The sequence below is a fragment of the Mustela nivalis genome, assembly GCF_964662115.1.
Source record: "Mustela nivalis genome assembly, chromosome: 1".
Lineage (NCBI taxonomy): Eukaryota > Metazoa > Chordata > Mammalia > Carnivora > Mustelidae > Mustela > Mustela nivalis.
The window spans coordinates 187,310,582-187,335,319 of record NC_139020.1 but is presented as its reverse complement, the minus strand read 5'-3'; the positions used below and the strand labels follow the sequence as shown (position 1 = coordinate 187,335,319).

Sequence of the window (24,738 nt, the reverse complement as noted above, 5' to 3'; positions counted from 1 at the left end):
CCCAACATGTGGCTTATGTTGGCATATGTACCATGGGCACTCACGAAGTGTGTATTCTGTTCTTGTCAGGTGGTGTGTTCTAGGAATGTCGTTTTGGTTCTGGTGGTTGGTGGTTTTGAGTTCTTCTATATCCTTACTGATTTTCTGTGTAGCTCATCCCCCCATTAACTTTTCAGGTGTAATTGTGGGTTTGTCCACTTCATCTTTCAGCTATACCATTTTTTGTTTCCTGCATCTTGGAGCTCTGTGTGTGGCACCTCGGTGACAGCCTGGCGAGGTTGGGGCTCAGCTCCTCATACCATCAGTGGAGACGGAGATAAGGGTAGGGCAATAATTTTTTCTTTACAGCTATTGCTTTCTAAACGTTTTCAGTCTTGTTAGGTTACCCTTTTCCTGGTCCTTTGGTTAAAGAAAGCAGGTTTTTGCTAGGACTCATTTGATCTGTCTCAGTGGTCTGGAACTGCTGGTTTTTTCAGCATGGTCTGAGACATATGAGTTAAAAAAGAAAACCCATGTCGTTATTTGGGTCCTGAGGTCCCTAGCCAGTCTGCCTTCTGGCCACCTTTCATAGTCTTCTTATATTTGTTTTAAATTTATAATATGCTATAGTATAATAATAATTATATAATATAGAATTTATATTTATAATATACATCATATAATATTATATTACATTACATTATGTCTAGGGCTTTTACTTAGAGTAGAAAAGGATAAAATATGTTATTCTATCTTTCCAGAAGCAGAAGTCTTCATGTCAGGAACTTTGAAAAAAAATTAATACAAACAACTAGCTACAAAAGGTTAGATGAGCTGAAAAGCTAAACAGAGAACAGTGAAGCCACCCCAAGATTTGCAATATCAGAAAACAACTATTACTCTAGAACAGGTGGCACAAAGAGAGTACATGGTGTTACTGGAGCCCAAAAGCTGGAGCTACTCAATGGGATATTGGACCAAAGAGGGAAGGGGTATCCCACAGACAGCAGGAACTGTGCAGGAGATATAGCCAGTAGTTATATCTCCACCACAGGTAGAAAGAGAGAAAGGAAAATACATTGGCTTATCCCCTCCTCCTTACCTCCAGTCCCCTTCCAGTGCCTTTCAGTGGCCAAACTCAGCCAGAAGCCACTTGTCAGGGAAGTTGGGGAAATATCATTTACAGGGGTCATAAATCTGGACACCGAACAGAGCAGAGGGAAGGATGGAGCAGATCTGAAGGGGAGCAGGTACATGACCGGTACAAGGATGAATAGCTATTTCAGAAGTGCCTTGGATTTGGAGCTGAGAATCCCTAAAAGAAGGATGGGATAATGGCAAGAAAAAAGTAAGTGTGTCAGAGGCCACACGAAAATATCATTATTGGGTGGCTCAGCATGTACTGGGGAGGAAGATGACCGGCATACCCAAAACATCCAGATAATTTCCTGAAAATCCATTCACTTTCCTCTAGCTATCACCACCTAGCCTGAAAGATAACAACCTCCCAATATTTATTCTTGTGATTCTGCTATCTTTAGACTCCAGTGTTCTGAGAACTGAGAGGAAAATAGCTCTAGAGGAATTAGGTGTGTCTCCTTCAGTGATCCTTCTCATGATGCTTTTTTTTCATTCGTTATGGAAGCAACTGCATGTACAGGAGTTTTTATGCACCTAGGAGATCTGAGTAGAAATTAGTTATGCTACCACTTTCTGATGGGTATATGAAATTATAAAGATTTATAAAATTTATAAGATTTATAAAAATGCTCTGTTTGAACAGGAAAAGGTCAACATTGCTATGAACAGATGTTCAATATCTCATGGGTAGTCTCATGGGTAGATCCATCCACGGAGAAAATCAACAGGCTTCAGATGGACAACTACCACTGTACCAATGATATTAATTTGGTGGCAACTCATGTGCAATTTCTTGGAAAGGGTCTAGGATAAATTTAATTCAGCAGTATCAGTGACATTAATAACAGAGAATGATGAATGGAAGAACTTCAGCCAAGTATTTTTTTAAAAAACATTTTATTTATTTGAGAGAGAGAGAATGAGAGAGAGGAGTGAGCATGAGAGGGGAGAAATCAGAAGGGGAAGTAGACTCCCTGCTGAGCAAGGAGCCAGATGCAGGACTCGATCTCGGGACTCCAGGATCATGACCTGAGCTGCTGCTTAACCCACTGAGCCACCCAGGTGCCCCTAGCCAAGTATTTTAAAGAATGCTTTCAAAGAATCCATTTTAATGAACAACTACTATAGTCATCAAAATTCTTACCCTTTTATTATATTTGGAAAATATATATGTATTTCTAAATCTAGGAGATTAAATCAACATTTTTATAAAAATATTGTATAACTCAGAGTTGTTAGGATACTTCTCTCAGTGGTGTAGAGGGGTTGGTTGGTTAGATAGTATATGAAGGAATCTATGTACTGGACAAATAAGCTATGTCTCTTCTCACAAGTAAGTAACTGTTTCAATTAAAGGTTTTCTCTAATTAGTAGAACAAGCTACAGCTGACTTTAGGGGTGTTGGAAGCCCAGTACAATAAATTATCCTTTGACTGTCATTCAAAGCAAAGAAAGAGCTACACGTTAGGCAGGGGGAGAAAAAGCACCATATGCATGGTTTATTAATAATGTACAGGAATGGCCAGCATAGTACTTGAATGAGACGAAGGTGACAAAAGTCAATTAAAATCTTGAGACAGTTTTTGAGATTTGGAATATTAATTAGAGAAAGCAACAGCAGAATACTGGCATAACCAGGCACACATTTGAAATCTTATTTGTAGTTCAAGAAGCCCATTTTTTAAAGCACACTTGAGAGACTGAAAGATGCATCCAGAAAAGAAGCAATTAAACTCATTCAGAGCTGGAAGACATTAGGTCAACTCGGCACACGTAGTACAAAAGGATAGGGTGGTCATGAGGACGCTCCAGGAAAACTACCAGCACTGCTAGTTCTGTGGGACTCTTTAGTGGTTTTTGTTATAGGTTGTTTTTGGTTTTTTGGTTTTTTTGTTCTTAGCAAAGGACACTTTAAAAATACAAATACGAAAAAGTCAGTTACCAGCGTGTAGTGTAGCAAACTATTATGAATAGCTTCTTTCAACCGTAAGTGAAAGAAAGGCCATTTCCGCTCTGGTTAAGCCAATCATATCTGTTTACAATAGAATTAGAGATGCCACAGACTGGGTAGCTTGGCTTTATTTCTGTGACAGGATGTCTACTCTGCAAAAATAAAAATAACTAACATCTTTGAGAACCTTCTTGTATACCCAGCCCTGCTGTAAGATCCTAAATGCTTCAGGCTCTCCAGAATATAAGCAACAGGAAGACAGGGAAACTTCCTTGTTTTGTTTTGCCCCATGCCTGGCACATAGTAGGTACTTGATAAATACATTATCAATGCATGGTGTTTCTCAATGAGTAATTTTTTAAAAAAGATTGTATTTACTTATTTAAAAGAGAGAGCGTGCACATGCAAGCAAGTGAGGGGAGGGGGAGCAGAGGGGAGGGAGAGGGAGAGAGAATCTGAAGCAGACTCTATGCTCTGCATAGAGACTGACACGGGGCTCGATCTCACAACCACAAGATCATGCCCTGAACCAAAACCAAGAGTTGGATGCTTAACCAACTGTGATACCTGTGATACGCAGGCACCCCTCAATGAAATAGGTAATTTTTCTCTGTATGTATTACTTTTGTAATCTGAAAAAAAAACAATTGTTTTTTTTATCATCTCTTGGTGGACATGCCCTTGGGCAAAGTCCCTCTCCTTGAGGCTTGGCTGGATAATCACTTACTTGTAATAAAGAACTAATGGAATACCACTTCTGAGATTATGTTACAACATGACCTGGATTTCCCACTTGTCTTCTAGCTCTCTCACTTGCTCTTTCTGATGGAGGCTGGCTGTTATGTTGTGAGCTGTCCTGTGAAAGGGTACAGGTGGCCAAGCACTGAGGAGACCTCTGGCCATCTTCAGATGAGGAACTGAGGCCCTTAGTCCAATGTCCCATGAGCAACTGGATCCTGCCACCAAATATATGAGTGAGGCTGAAAGCAGATTTCTCCAGCCTTACTTGACTCTATAGATGACTATGCTCAGCCTTGACTATGTAATCTTGTGAGAGACCCTGACTTCTCTCCCAATCCATAACTGGATTCCTGACATATAGAAACTATGAGATAAAAAGTACTTGTTGTTTTGAGCTAAGTTTGTGTAATTTATACATGGCTATAAATAGTTAATATTTCTTTCAAGACATATCTCCAAAGGAAAAGGAAACAAAAGCAAAAATGAACTTTTGGGACTTCATCAAGATCAAAACCTTCTGCACAGCCAAGGAAACAGTCAACAAAACAAATAGGCAACCCATGTAATGGGAGAAAATATTCACAAATGACACTATAGACAAAGGGCTGATATCCAAGATCTATAAAGAACTCCCCAAACTCAACACCCAAAAAACAGATAATCACATAAAAAATGGGCAGAAGACATGAACAGACACTCCTCCAAAGAAGTAGCTAACAGAAACATAAAAAAATGTTCATCATCATTAGACATCAGGTAGATTCAAATCAAAACCACATTGAGATACCACCTTATACCAGTCAGAATGGCCAAAATCAACAAGACAGTAAACAACAAGTGTTGGAGAGGATGTGGAGAAAGGGGAACCCTCTTACACTGTTGGTGGGAATGCAAGCTGGTGCAGCCACTTAGGAAAACAGTGTGGAGATTCCTGAAGAAATTTAAAATAGAGCTATCCTATGACCCTGAAACTGCACTACTGGGCATCTACCCCAAAGATACAGATGTAGTGAACAGAAGGGCCATCTGTACCCTAATGTTCATAACAACAATGGCCATAGTTGCCAAACTGTGGAAAGAGCCAACATGTACTTCAAAGACAAATAGATAAAGAAGATATGGTCCATATACACAATGGAGTATTACGCCTCCATCAGAAAGGATGAATACCCAACATTGTATCACATGGACGGGACTGGAGGAGATATGCTGAGTGAAATAAGTCAAGCAGAGAGAGTCAATTATCATATGGTTTCACTTACTTGTGGAGCATAAGCAATAACATGGAGGACATTGGGTAAAGGAGAGGAGAAGTGAGTTGGGAGAAATTGGAGGGGGAGACAAACCATGAAAGACTGTGGATTCTGAGAAACAAACAGGATTTTGGAGGGGAGGGGGATGGGGGTTGGGAGGGCCTGATGGTGGGCATTAAGGAAGGCATGTATTGCATGGCGTACTGGGTGTGGTGCATAAACAATGAATCTTGGAACACTGAAAAAATAAAATAAAATTTAAATAATTAAAAAAATAAAGTATGCAATTAAGGAAAAAATAAATAGCCAATACACGAGTCTACAGGAAAAAATGGTCTTTTTAAAGTTGGGTTTTGGGTGTGGATTTTTAAAAGATTTTATTTATTTGAGAGAGAGAGAGCAAGCAGGAAGAGAAACAGAGGGAGAGGGTTAAGCAGACTCTATGCTGATCATGGAGTCCAATGCAGGGCCCAATCCTGGGACCCTGAGATTATGAACTGAGCTGAAATCAAGATTTGGTCGTTTAACCTACCGAGCCATCCAGGGACCCCAGTGGCTTTTGTTGTTGTTGTTGTTTTGGGGGTTTTTTTTGGTAACAACATTCTAATTTTCTACTTTCAGCTCTTTATGAAATGAGCTACTATTTCTCAAAAATTGGCTTTGCTTTGGCAATGTGGTAACAGCTACTCCTTCCATGACCAAAATATGGAGGCACTATTAGAATCGAAAATTTATTTTCCCATTCTAATATGTAGTATATATCCACAAAAGGGGCTTTAAACCATTCCTAGAAAATTATAATCAAGTCCAAATTCTAAAAATACTTTAAAAATCCATTACATTTATTCAACACTACATTGCACATACCATAATAATTCTAAGTATGAAAATTATCTTCAGACACCTTCCTATTAAAGTGAAAATGGGCTCTATCTGGTTCTATCTATGATATAATGACATCTGTCTGTTTCATTCCTTATAGGCAGACAACAGCTGTACAAAGAAGTCCCAAGGAGTCACACCATTTCACCATTCCATTCTAAATACGGTATCCCCCCTTACCTGTGGGGGATACTTTCTAAGACAGTCAGTGGATGCCTGAAACTGTGGATAGTACCAAACCCTCTATAGAGTTGGCCCTTGAACAACATGGGTTTGAACTGCATAAATCCACTTATATGCAAGTTGTTTTTTTGATATAGTACAGTACTGTAAGCACATTTTTTTCTCCCATATGATTTTCATTAGTTTATTTTCTCTAGCTTCCTTTATTTTAAGAATACAGTATATAGTATATATCACCTCAAAATATGTGTTAATCAACTGTTTATCAATTAGGGCTTCCAGTCTAACAGTAGCCTAGTAGTTAAGGTTTTTTAAAGATGTTATTTATTTATTTATTTATTTGAGAATGAATGAGAGAGAGTGTGGGCGGGGAAAGCAGACAGAGCTGGATAAGCAGACTCCAAACTGAGTTTAGAGCCCAAGAAGAGGCTCAATCTTATGACCCTGAGATTATGGCCTGAAACAAAATCAAGAATCAGATGCTTAACTGACAGAGCCACCCAGGCTCCCCACTATTAGTTAAGTTTTGGGAAAGTTAAAAGTTTAGGCAGATTTTCAACTGTACGGGGGGCTGATGCCCCTAACCCCATGTTGTTCAAGGGTCACTGTATATTGTTTTTTCCCCCTATACAAACATATGTACCTATGACACAGTTTAATTTATAAATCAGGCACAGTAGGTTAACAATAATAATAAAATAAAACAATTATAGCAATATCCTGTACTAAAAGTTACGTGAATGTGGTCTCCCTCTCTCAAAATATTTTATTGGAATGTACTCACATTCCAATAAATGATGATGATGTGAGATGATAAAATGCCAACGTGATAAAGTGAAGTGAACTACACAGGCCTTGTGACCTAGTGTTAGTCTACTACTGACTGTCAGTCAGTAAGTCAGAAAGGAGATCACCTGCTTCTGGACCGTGGCTGACAGCAGAATAATTAAAACCATAGAAAGCAAAACCCAGATAAGGGAGGATTACCATATGGATAACACCCTGTTTTCTGGCCCCCAAGTTCTAATGCTTCCTATACATTATAGCTTAGTTTTGTACTACCAATGTTATAAACCTTACATTTTATAAGATACATCTAATACTTTAATGGAACCAAAGAAATTTAAGCTTTGACACTGGAAGGCTCTTAGAGTGCCAAACACACTGAGTCCATCTTTGGTTCTGCACCTCGTTCATGCCCACGCAATGAACTGTCAGGCTTATGTGCTCCAGACCCCAGTGGAGGTTAATGTATATCCTAACTGGAATGTGGGAAGGCTTGTTCTGATCTTCCGTAAAGTGTCATGCAGAGGGCTCCACTTTAGATAACTACCTGTGACCGTACCACCATGCCCCTCACTCCACAAAAGCCGGGGATTAAGGTCTGGACTGGGCAAAGAATGAGGGTAGAAAACACCACTGAATCATCTGTCAGCCCGATCCCCTTTGTCAGTAAGTTATCCTAAAAAAACTCTGTGTAAATGGTATGAAGTACCTTGCTTTGTTTTTTCTGTCTCAAAATACCTGCTCAGAAGAATACTTTACTGAACCTCTTCTACCTTCTAACACAAGGATCTTAGAGTTAACATTACGAATAGCAAGTATTATTCTACTTAATTAAAATAAGCCTCTTAGCATGTAGCTTTACCAAAGCCCTTTTACTTGTCTCCTCAGACTGGAGGTATTCTGTTTTATCACTGACAAGTACCTGGCATATGGTAGAAACTCAGAACTTTATGCCTAATGAATCCATATGTGAACTTCACCCTCCTTCATTCATTCAAAAGTACTTCACCATAGTGCTAGCCCTCAAGGCCTGATGGGAAAAGGAAGGAAATACACAAATAACCATGATATAACGTAGTAATAATAATTACTTTGAGACGTGTTCAAAATGACATTGAGGATTTATTAAAAATATACAAATCCCTGGACCCCAGCCTTCAATTTATTTTATTTTTTTAAGATTTTATTTATTTATTTCACAGAAAGAGATCACAAGTAAGTAAAGAGGCAGGCAGAGAGAGAGGCGAAAATAGGCTCCCTGCCGGGCAGAGAGCCCTATGTGGGGCTTGATCCCAGGACCCTGAGATCATGACCTGAGCCGAAGGCAGAGGCTTAACCCACTGAGCCACCCAGGTGCCCCCATTTTAATGTTTAACTTAGAATGTGTGGGGTGTTATAGTCAATCATTTTCCATAAAGGGTCAAAGAGTAAATGTTTTTGGCTTTGCCAGCCATACAAATTCCGCTGTAACTACTCAACTCCACAACTGCAGTGTAGACAACACATAAATGAATGGATGTGGCCATGTTCCATTAATGCATTATATATAGACACTAAATTTCAACTTTTATGATTTTCTCATACAAAATATAATATTTGGAATATAATATTATTCTTTTAATTGTTTTCAACCATTTAAAAATATAATAACCATTCTTAGCTTGTGGACTATACAAAAACAGGGAGCGAGCCAGATTCGGCCTGTGGGTTATACTTTGCCAACAAATGGCAGAGAGGAAAGAGTACAGACTCTGGAATTATCCTGACCTCACTTGATTCCAGCTTTGCTCTTTACTAGGTTGTAACCTGGGGAACTACTTACCCATGTGAGCATGCTTCTCCACCTGAGTGATGAGTACCTTCAGGAATACCTACTTCATCCTTGAGGTGGCAAGAAACTGGATGAGAGACAAAGAGAAGGAGAGGGAGGGAGAGAGAGAGGCTAAAAAGGCCTGAATGCTAAAACAACAACTGTGCTACTTGAACTATCACAGTAAACATGTTTTCTTTTTACATGCCAATCAGGGAACTAATTTGGACATGGGATTTAATTAAATGCATTTGGCTGCATCACTAATATACTCCTTTTTCTTCATCATATTCTTTTACACAGTAGTCATTTCTTCTTGACATTTGTTATTGTAACATGATGAGACCTCACCATAACGTGTCATGGAGTGCACCAGGCAGCATCTTTTATTTTTATATGACTAGGTTTTAATGGGATTTTACAATTTAGCTCTAGGATGTCTAGCCTGCCAAATCATTCAGCAAATGCTAAGGAAATTGTCTTAACTAGCACACCGCAAGTAAATGGTTCAATTTAATACATCATAAAAATAATTTTTTAAAAAAGGAAAATAAAATGGGTAGGAAAAAATCATTTTGGAGAAAATCCTAGATTTCTCTTCAAATAAGATTTTAAGGAACAAAGTTTACCTTATATTTCTTCCATTTAAAAAGGGACAGGCATTATAGCTACTCTGATCATGATTCCTCCTCCTTCCCCTCAAAAAGACACTCTCATTGTTTAATCACATTACTTTGCACTGTGCCTGACAAGTGGTCAGTCCTCCAAACTCATTTCAACAATCTGTACCTGACAAAGGGGAGTCTTACAGGAATAATGCCTTAACCAGAGACAATGAATGTTCTAATAATAGAATATTATGCATTAGACTAGAAGCAAATGGATAGTGGTGAGAGTGGTAAGGCAGTAGAGTTTTTGACAGAAAATAAGCCCATCCTTGTGATATGTGGGATCCAAGAAAAAAACTACAAATGGAGACCACATAGCACATTGAAATATATAGAAGTTATAAATCAGCCTATCTCCCAGCTAGCAACTCACCCATGGCTCTGTAGCCCAATGTCTAGGAATAGTCCTCCACCCTGGATGTTAAAACAGCATGGGAATACTGGGTAGGACAGGGTAAAAGGTAGACCTGAACTTAGGGCCAAGCCTTCTGAGGAGTGATGGGACTAAAAAATTATTTGGATTCATGATCAAGTTCAGCTAGGTTTCAGGATCAACATACAAAAAGTTATTTGTATTTCTAGTCACTAGCAATGATCAATCCAAAACCAAAATTCAGAAAATAATTCCATTCCTAGTAACATCAAAAAGAATACTTAGGCATAAGTTTTTAAAATTTAAATACAATTAGCCAACATAGAGTACATCATTAGTTTCAGATGTAGAGTTCAGTAATCCATCAGTTGCATTAAGAGAGTGTTCATCACAGCCACATGTGCCCTCTTTAATGCCTGTTACCTACTCCCTTCCCTCTAGCAATCCTGTTTGTTTCCCAGAGTTAAAATTATCTCTCATGGTTCATCTCCCTCTCTGATTTCTTCCCATTTAGTTTTTCCTCCTTTCCCCTATGATCCTCTGTGCTATTTCTTATATTCCACATATGAGTGAAACCATATGATAATTGTCTTTCTCTGACTGACTTATGTTACTCAGCAGAGTACCCTCCAGTTCCACCCATATCGATGTAAATGGTTAAGATTTCATCCTATTTGATGGCTGAGTAATATTCCATTGTATATAAATACCATATCTTCTTTATCCATTCATCTGTCAGTAGACATCTGGGCTCCCTCCACAGTTTGGCTATAGTGTACATTGCTGCTATAAACACTGGAGTGTAGGTGCCTCTTCAGATCACTACACATCTATATCTTTAAGGTAAATACCTAGTAGTGCAATTGCTGGGTTGTTGGGTAGCTCTATTTTTAACTTCCTGAGGAACCTCCATTCTTTTTCCATAGTGGCTATACCAGCTTGAGTTCCCACCAATAACGTAAGAGAGTTCTCTTTCTCTGCATCCTCGCCAACACCTGTTGTTTCCAGAGTTGTTAATATTTACCATTCTGACTGATGTGAGGTGGTATCTCTTTGTGGTACTGATTTTTATTTCCCTGATGTCAAGTGACGTTCAGCCTTTTTCATTTGTCTGTTGGCAATCTGTATGTCTTCTTTGGAGAAATGTGTGTTTATGTCTTTTGCCCATTTCTTGACTGGACTGTTTGTTTTTTAAGTATTGAAGTTGCTAAGTTCTTTATATTCTTGCCTTTTAACTGATAGGTCATTTGCAAATATTTTATTCCATTTCTTAGGGTGACTTTTAGTTTTGTTACCTATTTCCTTTGCTGTGCAAAAGCTTTTTATCTTGATGAAGTCCCAATAGTTCATATTTGCTTTTGTTTCTCTTGTCTTTGCAGATGTGTCTAGCAAGAAGTTGCTGCAGCTGAGGTCAAAGGGGTTGCTGCCTGTGCTCTTCCCTAGGATTTGGATGGATTCCAGTCTCACATTTAGGTCTTTCATCTATTTTTAATTTATCTTTGTGTATAGTGTAAGACAATAGTCCAGTTTCATTCTTCTGCATGTGGCTGTCCCAACACCATTTATTGAAGAGGCTGTCTTTTTTCCATCGGATACTCTTTCCTGCTTTGTCAAAGAGTAGTTGACTGTAGAGTTGAGGGCCCATTTCTGGGTTCTCCATTCTGTCCCACTGATCTGTGTCTGTTTTTGTGCCAGTATCATACTGTCTTGATGATTACAGCTTTGTAATAGAGCTTGAAGTCTGGCATTGTGATGCCACCAGCTTTGCTTTTCTTTTTCAACATTCCCCTGGCTCTTCAGGGTCTTTTGTGGTTCCATACAAATTTTAGGGTTATTTGTTTCAGCTCTGTGAAAAAAGTGGGTGATATTTTCACAGGGATTGCAATGAATGTGATTGCTCTGTAGTGTAGACACTTTAACAATATTTATTCTTTCAATCCATGACCATGGAATGTTTTTCCATTTCTTTGTGTCTACCTCAATTTCACTCATAAATGTTTTGTACTTTTAGACTACAGGTCCTTGGGCGCCTGGGTGGCTCAGGTCATGGTCTCAGGGTCCTGGGATCGAGTCCCGTGTCAGGTTCTCTGCTCGGCAGAGAGCCTGCTTCCTCCTCTCTCTCACTCTGCCTACTTGTGATCTCTGTCTGTCAAATAAACAAATAAAATCTTTTAGACTACAGGTCCTTTACCTCTATGGTTAGGTTTATTCCAAGTTATCTTACGCAAATGATTTCTGCACATCGATTTTATATCATGCCACATTTCTGAATTCCTATATGAGTTCTAGCAATTTTGGGGTGGAATCTTTTGGATTTTCCACATACAGTATCATGTCATCCGCAAAGAGTGAGAGTTTTACTTCTTTGCCAATTCAGATGCCTTTTATGTCTTTTTGTTGTCTGATTGCTGAGGCTAGGACTTCTGGTACTATGTTGAACAACAGTGGTGACAGGGACCATCCCTCCCATGTCCTGACCTTAGGGGAAAAGCTCTCAGTTTTTCCCCAGTGAGAATGATATTTGGTGTGGGCTTTTCATAGATTCCTTTTATGATAATGAGGGATGTTCCCTCTATTACTACACTGTGGATAGTTTTAATCAAGAAAGGATGCTGTATTTTGTTAAATGCTTTTTCTGCATCAGTTGAAAGGATCATATGGTTCTTGTCCTTTCTTTTATTAATGTGATATATAATATTGATTGATTTATGGATGTTGAACCACTCTTACAGCACAGGAATTAATCCTACTTAGTTGTGGTGAATAATCCTTTTAATGTACTATTGGATCCTATTGGTTAGTATGTTGGTGAGAATTTTGGTATCAGTGTTCATCAGGAATACTGATCTGTAATTCACCTTTTTGATGGGGTCTTTGTCTGGTTTTGGGATCAAGGTGGTGTTGGCCTCATAAAATGAATTTGGAAGTTTTCCTTCCATTTCTTTCTTCTTTCTTTTTTTTTCAAAACAGCTTCAGAAAAATAGGTATTAATTCTTCTTTAAGTGTTTGGTAGAAATCCCCTGGGAGTATATCCAAGCTTGGACTCTTTGTTGGGAGATTTCTGATTACTGCTTCAGTTTCATTTCTGGTTACGTGTCTGTTCAGGTTTTCTATTTCTTCCTATTCATTTTCTGATAGTTTATATGTTTCTGGGAATGCATCCATTTCTTCCAGACTGCCTGTTTCTTGGCATGTAGTTGGTTATAATATGTTCTTATAATTGCTTGTATTTCCTTGGTGTTGGTCATTTTCTCCCCTCTTTCATTCATGATTTTATTAATTTGGGTCCTTTCCCTTTTCTTTTTGATAAATCTGGCTAGGGGTTTATTAATCTTACTAATTCTTTCAAAGAACAAGCTACTAGTTTTGTTGATCTGTTCTATTATTCTTTTGATTTCCATTTCATTGACTTCTGCACAAATTTTACTAATTCCTGTTTCCCACTTGGTTGAGGCTTTATTTGTTGTTCTTTCTCCAACTACTTTAGGTGTATGGTTGGGTTTTGTATTTGAGGCTTTTCTTATTTCTTGAGAAAGGTTTGTGTTGCTGCTATGCACTTCCCTCTTGGGACCACCCTTGCTGCATTCCAACGGTTCTGAACTCTTGTGTTTTCATTTTCATTTGTTTCCATGAACTTTTTAAAATTCTTCTTTAATTTCCTGGTTCAGCCATTCATTTTTTAGTGGGATGCTCTTTAACCTCCAAGTATTTGAATTACTTCCAAATTTCTTCTTGTGATTGAGTTCAAATTTCAAAGCATTGTGGTACAAATATGCAGGGAATAATTCCAATCTTTTGGTATCCATTGAGACCTGATTTGCGACCCAGTATGTGATCTATACTGGAGAATGTTCCATGTGCACTAGAGAAGAATGTATATTCTATAGCTTTAGGATGGAATGTTCCATATATACCTGTGAAGTCCATCTGATCCAGTGTGTCACTCAAAGCCTTGGGCATAACTTTAAAAAAGTAAATGGAAAATGTATACTCTGAAAACTATAAAAACATTTTTTTAATTTAAGAAAACCTAGGGCACGTGGGTGGCTCAGTGGGTTAAAGCCTCTGCCTTTGGCTCCAGGTCATGATTCCAGGGTCCCAGGATCAAGCCCCATCTCGGGCTCTGCTCAGCAGGGAGCCTGCTACCCACCCACCCCCCCCCCCCGCCTGCCTCTCTGCCTACTTGTGATCTCTGTCAAGTAAATAAATAAAATATTTTTTTAAAAAAAGAAAGAAAGAAAACCTAAATAAATGGAAAGACATCCCCTGTTCAGATTAGAAGACTTAGTATTGTTAAGATGGCAATACTTCCCAAATCAATCAATCAATAGATTCAACACTATCCATGTCAAAATTTCAGCTGGTGACAAATTGATCCTACAATTTACATAATAATGCAAGGGATCCAGAATAGCCAAAAAAAAAATAAAAAACCTTGAAAAAAGAAAAGCCAAGTTAGAAGACTCATACTTCTTAATTTAAAACACACATACACACACACACACACAAAGCTATGGTAATCAGTAGTCAAGGCAATGTGTGTATATCTATAAGGGTAGATAGATAAATAAAATAGAATTTTAAAATCTAGAAGCATAACCTCACATTTATGGTCAATTGATTTTCCACAAAAGTGCCAAGACAATTTAATGAGGGAAATAGTATTTTTTTCAACAAATGGTGTTGGGATATTCACAAACAAAAGAAGAGATTTGATCTCTACCACATAGAAAATTTGATTCAAAGGGAATTACAGACCTAAACTTAAGAGATAAAATTTTAAAACTCATAAAAGTTAGGAGTAAATATTGCATTAGGCACAACCTTCTTAGATACAATACCAATAGCACAAATGACAAAATAAAAATAGATAAATCAGACTTCATAAAAAATTAAGACCTTTTGTGCTTCAAAGGATGCCTTCAACAACAACAAAAAAGACAACCCACAGAATGGGAGAAAATATCTGCAAATCATACATCTGATAAGGGACTTGTATCCAGACTATACAGAGAACCCTCACATCTCAAGTGTAAAAAAGACAAATAACCCAATTTTAAAATGGACCAAGAACTGGAATAGACATTTCTCCAAAGAAGGTATAGAAATGGCCAATAAATACATGAACAAATGCTCAGCATCCTAACTCATTAGGGAAATGTAAATCATAGTCCTAATGAGATTCCACTTTACACCCACTAAAACAGCTATAACAAAAAAATAAATAAATAAAAAGATAAAACAAAAAAACATGACAAAAATGTGTGTTGGCAAAGATGAGGAGAAAATCAGAGCCCACATCCATTTCTAGTGTGAATGTGAAATGGTGCAGCCACTTTAGAAAAACAGTTTGGCATTTCTTCAAAAAGTTAAAAACATGAGCAGGGAATGCTCTTCCATCTTTTTGTGTCTTCTTCAATTTCTTTCATGAGTGTTCTGTAGTTTCTCAAGTACGGGTAGTGAGCCTGGTGGTGGGTATTAAGGAGGGCACGTATTGCATGGAGCACTAGGTGTGGTGCATAAACAATGAGCTTGGGAACACTGAAAAAATAAAATAAAAGAAGTTTAAAACACTAATTTATTGTATTGCCTAGCAAAATGCACATTTAGGTAGCTAAAAGAAGTGAAAATACATGCCCACACAAAAACTTGTATCTGAGTGTTCACAGCAACATTATTCCTAGTAGCCACAAAGTGGAAACAAAGCAAATGTTCATGAACTGATGAATGGACAATGTAATATTTGACAATAAAAAGGAGTGAAGCACTAGTACATGCTACAACACAGATGAACCTTGATAACATTGTGCTAGGTGAAAGAAGTCAGCCACAAAATACCACATATGATATGATTCCATTTATATGAAATGTCTGGAATAGGCAAATCTGTAGGGACAGAAATGAGAATACTGACAGCCAAAGGCTGAGGATGTTGGGAAGAAATGGGAAATAGCTGCTAATAGGTGTGGGTTTCTTTTTGAAACATTTTTTAAATGTTCTAAAATTCATTGTGGTGGGATGGCTGGGTGGCTCAGTTGGTTGGGCCGCTGCCTTTGGCTCAGGTCATGATCCCAGGGTCCTGGGATCGAGTTCCACATTGGGCTCCTTGCTTGGTGGGGAGCCTGCTTCTCTCTCTGCCTCTGCCTGCTTCTCTGCCTGCTTGCGTGTACTCTCTCTCTCTGGCAAATAAATAAAATCTTTAAAAAAAATTCATTGTGGTGATGGCTGTATACTAAAAACCATTGGATTGTACACATTAAATGAATTGTGTGGCATGTGAATATATCTCCAAAAGCTATCTTAAAGACCTCTAAAACTACAGCACCCAATTATTTGAGTAACTGAGTCTGTCTAGACACCACCTTAGGGTGACCCAACTTGAAACAAAACACAAAGACTGTGGTTTTCTCTTCCTATCCCCCACCCCCATATGTGCAAGCTCTCAGTCTCATATTCTCAAGCTGTGAGATCCCAAATAAGTTCAAAGGCCATTCTTCTTTAGTTGTTGATCACTCTCAAGTGTTTACTCAATTTTCTTACAAGAGTAAAAAGAAAAATAATCTTCAGACTTGGATATTTGTCACATGTGGGGTCCTTTAAAACTTGGGTTCTTCTTATCTGTGTCTAAGGGCAGAATGAGAAGAAATTTTTAGGAGGCCCACCAAAGCACATGGAGAAGATCACTGGAAGCTAGTGGACCCCTAGTTACTTCTCGTTAGCCCTTTAGTTCTCTTGAGAGAACATGAAAAACCTGTCAGTGTCCCCCTTTTTTTTTTTTTAAAGACTTTATTTATTTATTTGACAGACAGATCACAAGCAGGCAGAGAGGCAGGCAGAGAGAGGAAGGGAAGCAGGCTCCCTGCAGAACAGAAAGCCTGACGCGGGGCTCAATCCCAGGACCCGGGGATCATGACCTGAGCTGAAGGCAGAGGCTTTAACCCACTGAGACACCCAGGCGCCCCTCCTCCTCCTGATTGAAGGCTGAGCATTGCCAGGTTAGATTAGTTGCCTTGACTCCCACACTACTCATGGGTGAAAATTGAGAGGGTTTGTTTAAATGTATTTTAACTTAAATCCTAAGACAACCTAAATGGTCTAGGATGAGAACTGGCAAACCTTTTCCTCAAGGGACAGATATTAAGTATCTCAGGCTTGTTGGCCATACATTTATATAGTCTATGACTGCTTTCAAGCAACAACACAACTTAGATAAATGGGTATGGCTGTTTTCTAATGAAACTTTATTTATAAAATCAGGTAAGGGGCCCACAAGCCTAGTTTGCCACTCCCTGTTCTATGGAAGCCCTGTACTATCTTAAAACCAAGACTTCTGATGTGACAGATCACACAGTTGAGAGATAATCTGTCTCTAACTTTCATGGTATTTTTCTCCTCACCTCTCTAAAGTGGATCCAGGCTTTATATCCCAAAGAACTCAGCTCCCCTTGCCCCAGGGGAGAGTTAAAGACGGTATTTTTAATAACCTTCCAATCACAGAGCAATATAATGATAATTATAATGACAGCTAACATTTACTAAAGGTTTAGTAAGTACCAGGCATGGTGTAAAGCATGTTTTATGACAATTAAATTATTTCATCATCACCATAACCCTATACAATGGACGCCATTAGCTAGGAAACATGTTAGAGAGCTCCAACACATAGATGGCTCTGGAAAGAGATTTCAACCTGGGCAGAGCCCATAATTTTAACTGCTACAAGTATTAGAGTGCTAGAACCTGGTGTGGCACAGATAGAAGTTTTTAAAAATTGAAGGAAAGTTAAGTAGTCTGATCCTAGAAAGCTGGAGTCCCCTAAAGCCAGGGAAATGGAAAGGCTCAATGAAGATGAAGACCTGTGCGCCTTTCCTACACAGAGCTTACAGGTTGACAAAAGCTTTGGTGGGATAAGTACATGGGTCTCTGGGGGACTGAGCCTCAAAGTTTAATCGTATTGAAAGATGGTATGAAGTCCCGGTAGTTAGGTCTGTCATGGAAAAAAGGAAAGAGGGGTGCCTTCAGAATTCCCTTCCCTCAAGTAAACCCAGGTGAAGGAGAAACAGAACAGTCACCACTAACTGGTTTTCCCGGACTCTTATAAGACCTTAGAACCATTTTCCAGTACTGAGAGGAAGAGTGGCCAAAATAATGCTGAGTAGACATCATGCCAACTAGATTGCTGAGATCTAAGTTAATGCAATTTAATTTGGCAAGCTAAAAAAACAAATGTTTCCTTGACACCAAGAATCACAGAACAAATTTCATGGTACAAAATTGGGGGAATGCTGGAGACATTGGAGAGGAATGATGAAGAGATCCAATCTGGTGACAGAACACAGAATAAGTTTGTGTGTCTTTTTTTTTTTTTTAAGATTTTATTTATTTATTTGACAGACAGAGATCACAAGTAGACAGAGAGGCAGGCAGAGAGAGAGAGGGAAAGGGAAGCAGGCTCCCTGTGGAGCAGAGAGCCCGATGCGGGGCTCGATCCCAGGACGCTGAGATCATGACCTGAGCCGAAGGCAGCGGCTTAACCCACTGAGCCACCCAGGTGTCCCAAGTTTGTGTGTCTTAACTGTTTAAAGGAGTAGTGGAGTAGTAGTCATTGGAGGAAATAGTTCTGAGGAATGAGTGGAGGAGAGGTTGATGTAAATGACCTAATCAATCTTTATATATCATAGCAGGAAGTTACTCAGTACCTAAGCACCCAGACCAAAACTCGCTTTCTGTTTCGGTGCTAAACAGTACTGGGACAAAACTATAAATTTAGTTCCTTTCTCCAAGGAATACCTGCTGCTGGTAGGTAAGACCAAACTAACTACTCAAGACTAACAACTTGCTCATCAACATTTGTTTCAAAGTATCATCTCGTGCCCACCAATCTAAAATTAGTATCCCCTTAACTCAGCCCAATTCCAGTTTCTTCCTTGCAAGACTTGCCTTAAATCACCCAAAACTTTAAACATATCTGTCTCTCTCATCTCCCCTTTCTGAGACTCTAGTAAGATTCCGGGAAAGTGACCTTCCTAAGCAGTAAATCTAACAAACTGAAATTTGCCTAATAAAAAAGGTTTTCTAGTGGTTTTTCTGAGTGTCAGTTGACAACCCAAAGAAGATAAATTAAAAAGTAGTAGGAAATGAAAAACTATTAGAGATACTGAAGTAATCCCCCAAAACAAAAATGGTTAAAAGAGTCTCCCTCTGGTGGTGGGGGGGGATAGAGCAGGGGACAACTATATTTCCTGTTAAGCCTTTCTGTACCAATAGCTTTTTTTTTTTTTTTTTTGTACCAATAGCTTTTTGAATCATGTGAGCATATTTCTAGGGTAAAATATATTTAAAAGTTTTAAATATTAGTAACAGTAACACGTGGCTAGGAGACCATTTCTCGAAACCTTTGTTTATACCAGGAGAGCTGGTATTCCTCTTCCTGGATTCAGCCCTGAAAACATAATACTGAGCTAACAAAGAAACATTACAAGTTATGTCCATCCCTGTGGCACAAACATAAAAGTCATAGCTAATAGACATATTTTACAAGCACAGAAATGAGGCCAAGAGAATTGAAATTATTGCCCAGGTCCATAATGCACCCTTTACCTGCTGCTGTAGAACTATCTAGGTAATCATGATGTGTGTGAATTGGTCTTACCTGGGATTGGATCCCTCTCCCCCAGCTGCTCTCACCACACATTTTCCCAGCCAATTCCTACTCGTAACTCACCTTCAGTAAGAAAAGATCACAGGGAAAGAAGTCATTTTTCTTAGAGGACAGACCTTTTCCCTCAGCCCCAATTATTTTTTAATCTCAAACCTTAGAGAAGAAATTACCTTTTCAGATTGGAAACCCTGAGTTTCTGCCTCACTCCAGCCTGAGTTTACATACTGAGTACCCTGCTGTGAAGGCACTCTGTTGCAGAAGTATTTGAAAGCCTGATGGGGGAACAAGTCGGGGGTTATGGAAGTTCGTTGAGAGGTCTCAGCAAACCAAATGCACATAGGCTTCAGTTCAAAGAATAAATAGGTATGTGAAGAACTTCTTTGAAAGTACATTTTTGGATAAACACACACACATACATACACAAATGGCATGTGCAAACAGCTTCTTTCCACAGCCAAACACCATAAAGTAAGTTGAGTCTGGATCTCAGAATGTCCTCTTCCCTGAACCTGGAAACAAAAAGAAGCTATCCACTAAGTCAAGTTCCCCTCACTTCAGAATCCAATCCCAGAACTGGCTAAGAGACACATTCAGGACAGTGATACAGCTTACTTTTTTAAATACTCCAACCCCTTGTTGGGGTGAAAGCTAGTAGAAATACCAGTAAGTATGCACTGAACAATCGTTCATTTAACAACATCTACTAAGTGTCTCCACACAGCAGACATAGCTTGAGACACTAGGGGTCGGGGTAAACAAGACCAGAGTCTCTGACAACAGAAAGTCCCAAACTAGTCATCTGTACACAGTACGCACATCATAAATATCAGTGATCAAATGAATCAATAAATAAATTTAAACATTAAGTCAAAAGATAACAAAATCACTCTCGGGTTGGACTTTTCCAATTATCTTATAACACATTTTAAAATGCTAATACAAAGTAGCTAGGGTGGAAAAATAGTCAATTATAGGAAATATATATGATACTACCTTAGAGAAAAAGGACAATACAAACTCTATATATGGTTTTGTTTGTTAACAAGAAATATATAGGAGGGGGAAAAACCTATAATGCAACAATCCAAAATGTTAACTGTGCTTTTCTTTAAGTAATTTCTAATTTCTTATTTTCATATTTTTACTTTTCCCTTTTTTTCAATTTTTCTATAGTAAGCACACGTTGTTTGTATGGGGGGGGGGGGCAAACTGTTTTCATAAGAAGAAAACATGGCTATGGTGATTCTGCACTTAGCAATGGAACTCTTAGTTCCATTAGATCTCCATTAGAACTCTTAGTTCTCCACTGAGATCCTCAGAAAACAGACTGGTGACAGCTCAGTAGTGTCTCTCAGGTTGGCCCTCCATATCACAAGACAACTTTATTTTTCTTTCTCTAATCTCTGTGGCATGATGGAGTTGCTTGTGTTCAGAAAAGGAACCAGCGATGCTGGGTCCAGGAAGAAACCGCCACAGGACAGAAGGCAGGAAACAATGAGGACCTTGTTTCAGGTAGCATGCATCTGGCACAGGGGAGCTCTTAAAATCACACATGGCTGGAAATGTTATCAAATAACCACTTGTTGTTATTTTTTTATATTTATTTCTTCAGTTCCCTAACTTATGAAACTGTAATAGTATATTTCGTATTTACCTTTGTAGGTCTCATAGAACAAATGGATACTAACAATTACAGTAATAGCTAATGTTGATGCTTACTTGCTGGGTGCCAGGCACTGTGCTGTACTTTGTACGTGAATTATTTAATTTAATTCTCAGTTCCATGAAATATGACTATCAGCCATCACACTGAAAGATGAGGAAACAAAGAGCGATGGTAAAGAACTTGCCCAATATCGAATACAAGGTCGCAGAGGTGACCTCAAACCCAAATCTGGCTATGTCTCAGACTCCTAAGGACTAATATTCTTAATTATTTACTGTGATTTTTCTCTGCCTATGACAAAAATTTTCCAGACATGATAGTCGATATTTTTTCCCAAAAACTGGGATGAAAAAATAAAAGGTTTAAGCTTTACAACCTCTACTCTACCCTTTTACCCATCTCATTTTTTTTTCTTTTTCCTTTAAGATTTTATTTATTTATTTGACTGAGAGAGAGATCACAAGTAGGCATAGAGGCAGGCAGAGAGAGAGGGGTAGGCAGGCTCCTGCTGAGCAGAGAGCCCAATGTGGGGCTCGATCCCCAGACCCTGAGGTCATGACCTTAGCTGAAGGCAGAGGCTTAACCCACTGAGCCACCCAGGCACCCCCATCTCATCTTTTTCAGGAAAGTAAGGCTTTGGAGATGGAAATGTGCTAAATAATTTTTTTCAGACTGAAAGAATTAACTGTTACATATGATGTGTTCATTTCCACATTACTTTTTGTCTTGTATCTTATACTGAAAAAACACATGCCATATCATTATTGGGTATTTCCACCAGTCTCAAGGGTCCAATATAGAAACTGTGTAGGCAGGGTAATATTCCTTTTGATGAATTTATTGCTTCAACTTAAAATTTAGAATGTAGTGAAAAGAATCAATAAGCGTATACTCTTCTTGGGACTCATAAACATTATTTAAACAAACTCAAAGTTCCTTTTGTGTATATTCAACACATAAACAGCCTGAAATTAGAAATTGGATCTATTCCCTTAAAAACCTCAGGTGAAATCATAGTAAATGGAAAAGGGATTGCATGAGACAACACTGGCATATATACACTCAAGGAGCATTATCTCCTTCTATTATTTGATAACTATGCAAACTGGAGAGGTCAGATTTGGATAAAATATACCACTTCTATTCATGGTCATTAGAGCAAAAAGGAGTGGTTCTCAAACACAGGGCTCTTAGGAAAAATTGAGACCCACAACCTCCCATTTTAGAGATTCTGCCTGCTTTGGGCATCTAGGTATTGCTACTTCACAAGTGTCCCCTAGGATTTCAGGCAGGTGGCACATGGCTCACACTGTTAGATACTTCTGTGAACAACAGTGAATTAAAAGCCTGGGCTCAAGAGCCCACTACACCTTTGTAGTTTGCATCAAAGGTGTTTGCATCATGGTCCTGTCACTTATGAACAAGGTGTCTTTTGTCAAGTAACTTAATCTAGAGTCTCCAAGCCTCAGTTGCTTCATTTGTGAAATGAAAAGATAGCAAGAGTATCATTCAGAGTTGTGATAATTTAAAAAAAGATTTTATATATATTGTAATATTTATATTGATTTATATATTTATATATATTTACATTTTAAAAATATTTATATTTTTATATAATATGTATATATAGAGAGAAAGAAGCTAATCACTATCCAACACAAAGTAAATGCTCAAACACTCTAACTTGCTGATAATAAATTATTTTAAAAGAGGATTGCCCAAAGCTCTATAACCTCCTGCTGTCATTTTTTTTTTTTTAAATTTCTCAGCCTCCTCTCAGGGATATTGACTTGCCTTCATATTTTCTCTTTGTTAAATCTCCCATGAATATTAACTTGCTTTGATCATGAGGTCCCCAAATTTTGTAAATGCAGTATTAGGCATTCAAATTATTCTCTCTACACTTCAAAATATTAGAACATTAGGAGAATCTGTTGCCTAATTTGGTCTTAGTTGGTACAATAATTCTACCTGGTCTCCCTGGATCCCATTTAGGTGGTGCATAAAATAAATCCCGAAGATCAGAAGATCAATGAATTAGTTATCAAAGTATTGTGCAGACATTTTCTACTAACAGCATTCTGCATATGTTTGATTTTTTTAAAAGATTTTTTTAATTTATTTGTCAGAGAGAGATCACAAGTAGGCAGAGAGGCAGACGGGGGGGGGGGGCGGCGAAGGGGAAGCAGACTCCCTGCTCAGCAGAGAGCCCGACGCGGGGCTCGATCCCAAGACCCTGAAATCATGACCTGAGCTGAAGGCAGAGGCTTAACCCACTAAGCCACCCAGGTGCCCCTATGTTTGATTTTTTAAATAGTACATATATGCACCCAAGAATTGATACTGTTTTGTTTCCTTCCATTGTCTTTGAATAATACTTAGATTTTCTGTGTCTAAACATTATAGAATCTTTGCCTCAAACATTATGCTATAGTTTGGATTACAGAGCATGGTAAAAATGTTTTAACATTGAAATTCAGGTTTCCAGGGGATTTGTGTTTTTAATTTTTATTGGTATATAATATTCATATAGTTAAGTACACAAATCGTAAGGACACTGCTCAATGCATTTTGACCAAGTGAACATATTCCTATAACCACCAGTGCAACTGAGATCTAGAACATCACCAGCACCTCAGAAGGCTCCCTCTTGCCCCTCAGTCATTACCACCCCCACAGGAAACCACTATTCTGACCTCCATCACCCTAACTAATCTGATCTACTTCTGAAATTTAAATAAATGGAATAATGAAGTACGGATTTCCTCTTCAGTATTAAGTCTGTAAGATTCAACTCTATTTTTGTTTGTAATGGTAGTTCATATTTCTTTTGTACATATATCTATGGGCATTTCTGTTTGGGGCTATTATGAATAAAGTGACTCTAAACATTCTTGCCCATATTTTTCAGCATACACGTACATGTAGGACAGAATTTCTGGGTGGTAGGGGAGGCAAATTTTCCGTTTTAGTTAACATTGCCAAAAAAAAAAAAAAAAAAAAAAAAGATTTTATCAGTTTACATTCCCACCAGCAGTATATAGAACTCCAGTCACTCAACATCCTTACCTATTTTGGTATTCTCTGTCTTGTCTTTTCATTCTACTCATGTTGGACAATATGTAGTAAAAATGCACTGGGGTTTTCATTTACATTTTTCTCATGACTGATTAAACTGATCATCTTTTCTTGTCTGTATTGGACATTTGTATATAATTTTTAAAAATTCCTTGGGTTTTTGCCATTTTTTTCAGTTATCCATTTTTGTTTTTTATTTTTTAATAAATTTGGGGAGATAATTTTAGACTTACAACAAAGTTGTAAACATAATGCAAGGACTTCCAATGTACTTACTCCTCAGCTACTTTCACTTGGTGTTAACACCTTACCTTACCATGGTGCATCTGTTAAAGCTTAGAAACCCACATGAGTACATTTTATATTAACTACACTTCAGGCTTTATTTGGATGTCTCCACTTTTTCCGCTATAATGTTCTTTTTCTTTTCTACAATCCAAACCAAGCTAGCACATTGTATTTAATCTTTATGTATCATTAGTTTCCTCTGGTCTATAAGAGTTTCTTAGTATTTTCTTGTTTTTCATGATCTTAATGGTTTTGAGAGGTATCAGTCAGATACTTTGT

General features: G+C 38.2%; 1 long non-coding RNA gene across 1 annotated transcript in view; it reads left to right on the top strand.

Annotated features, from left to right (window-relative positions):
• Positions 1-245: 245 nt before the first annotated feature.
• The window catches only part of LOC309846997, a 52,265-nt gene continuing 27,772 nt past the window's right edge, over positions 246-24,738 (top strand). The window contains exon 1 of the long non-coding RNA XR_014302246.1: positions 246-322. This is a non-coding gene — a long non-coding RNA (uncharacterized lncRNA). The remainder of the gene's footprint in view (positions 323-24,738) is intronic.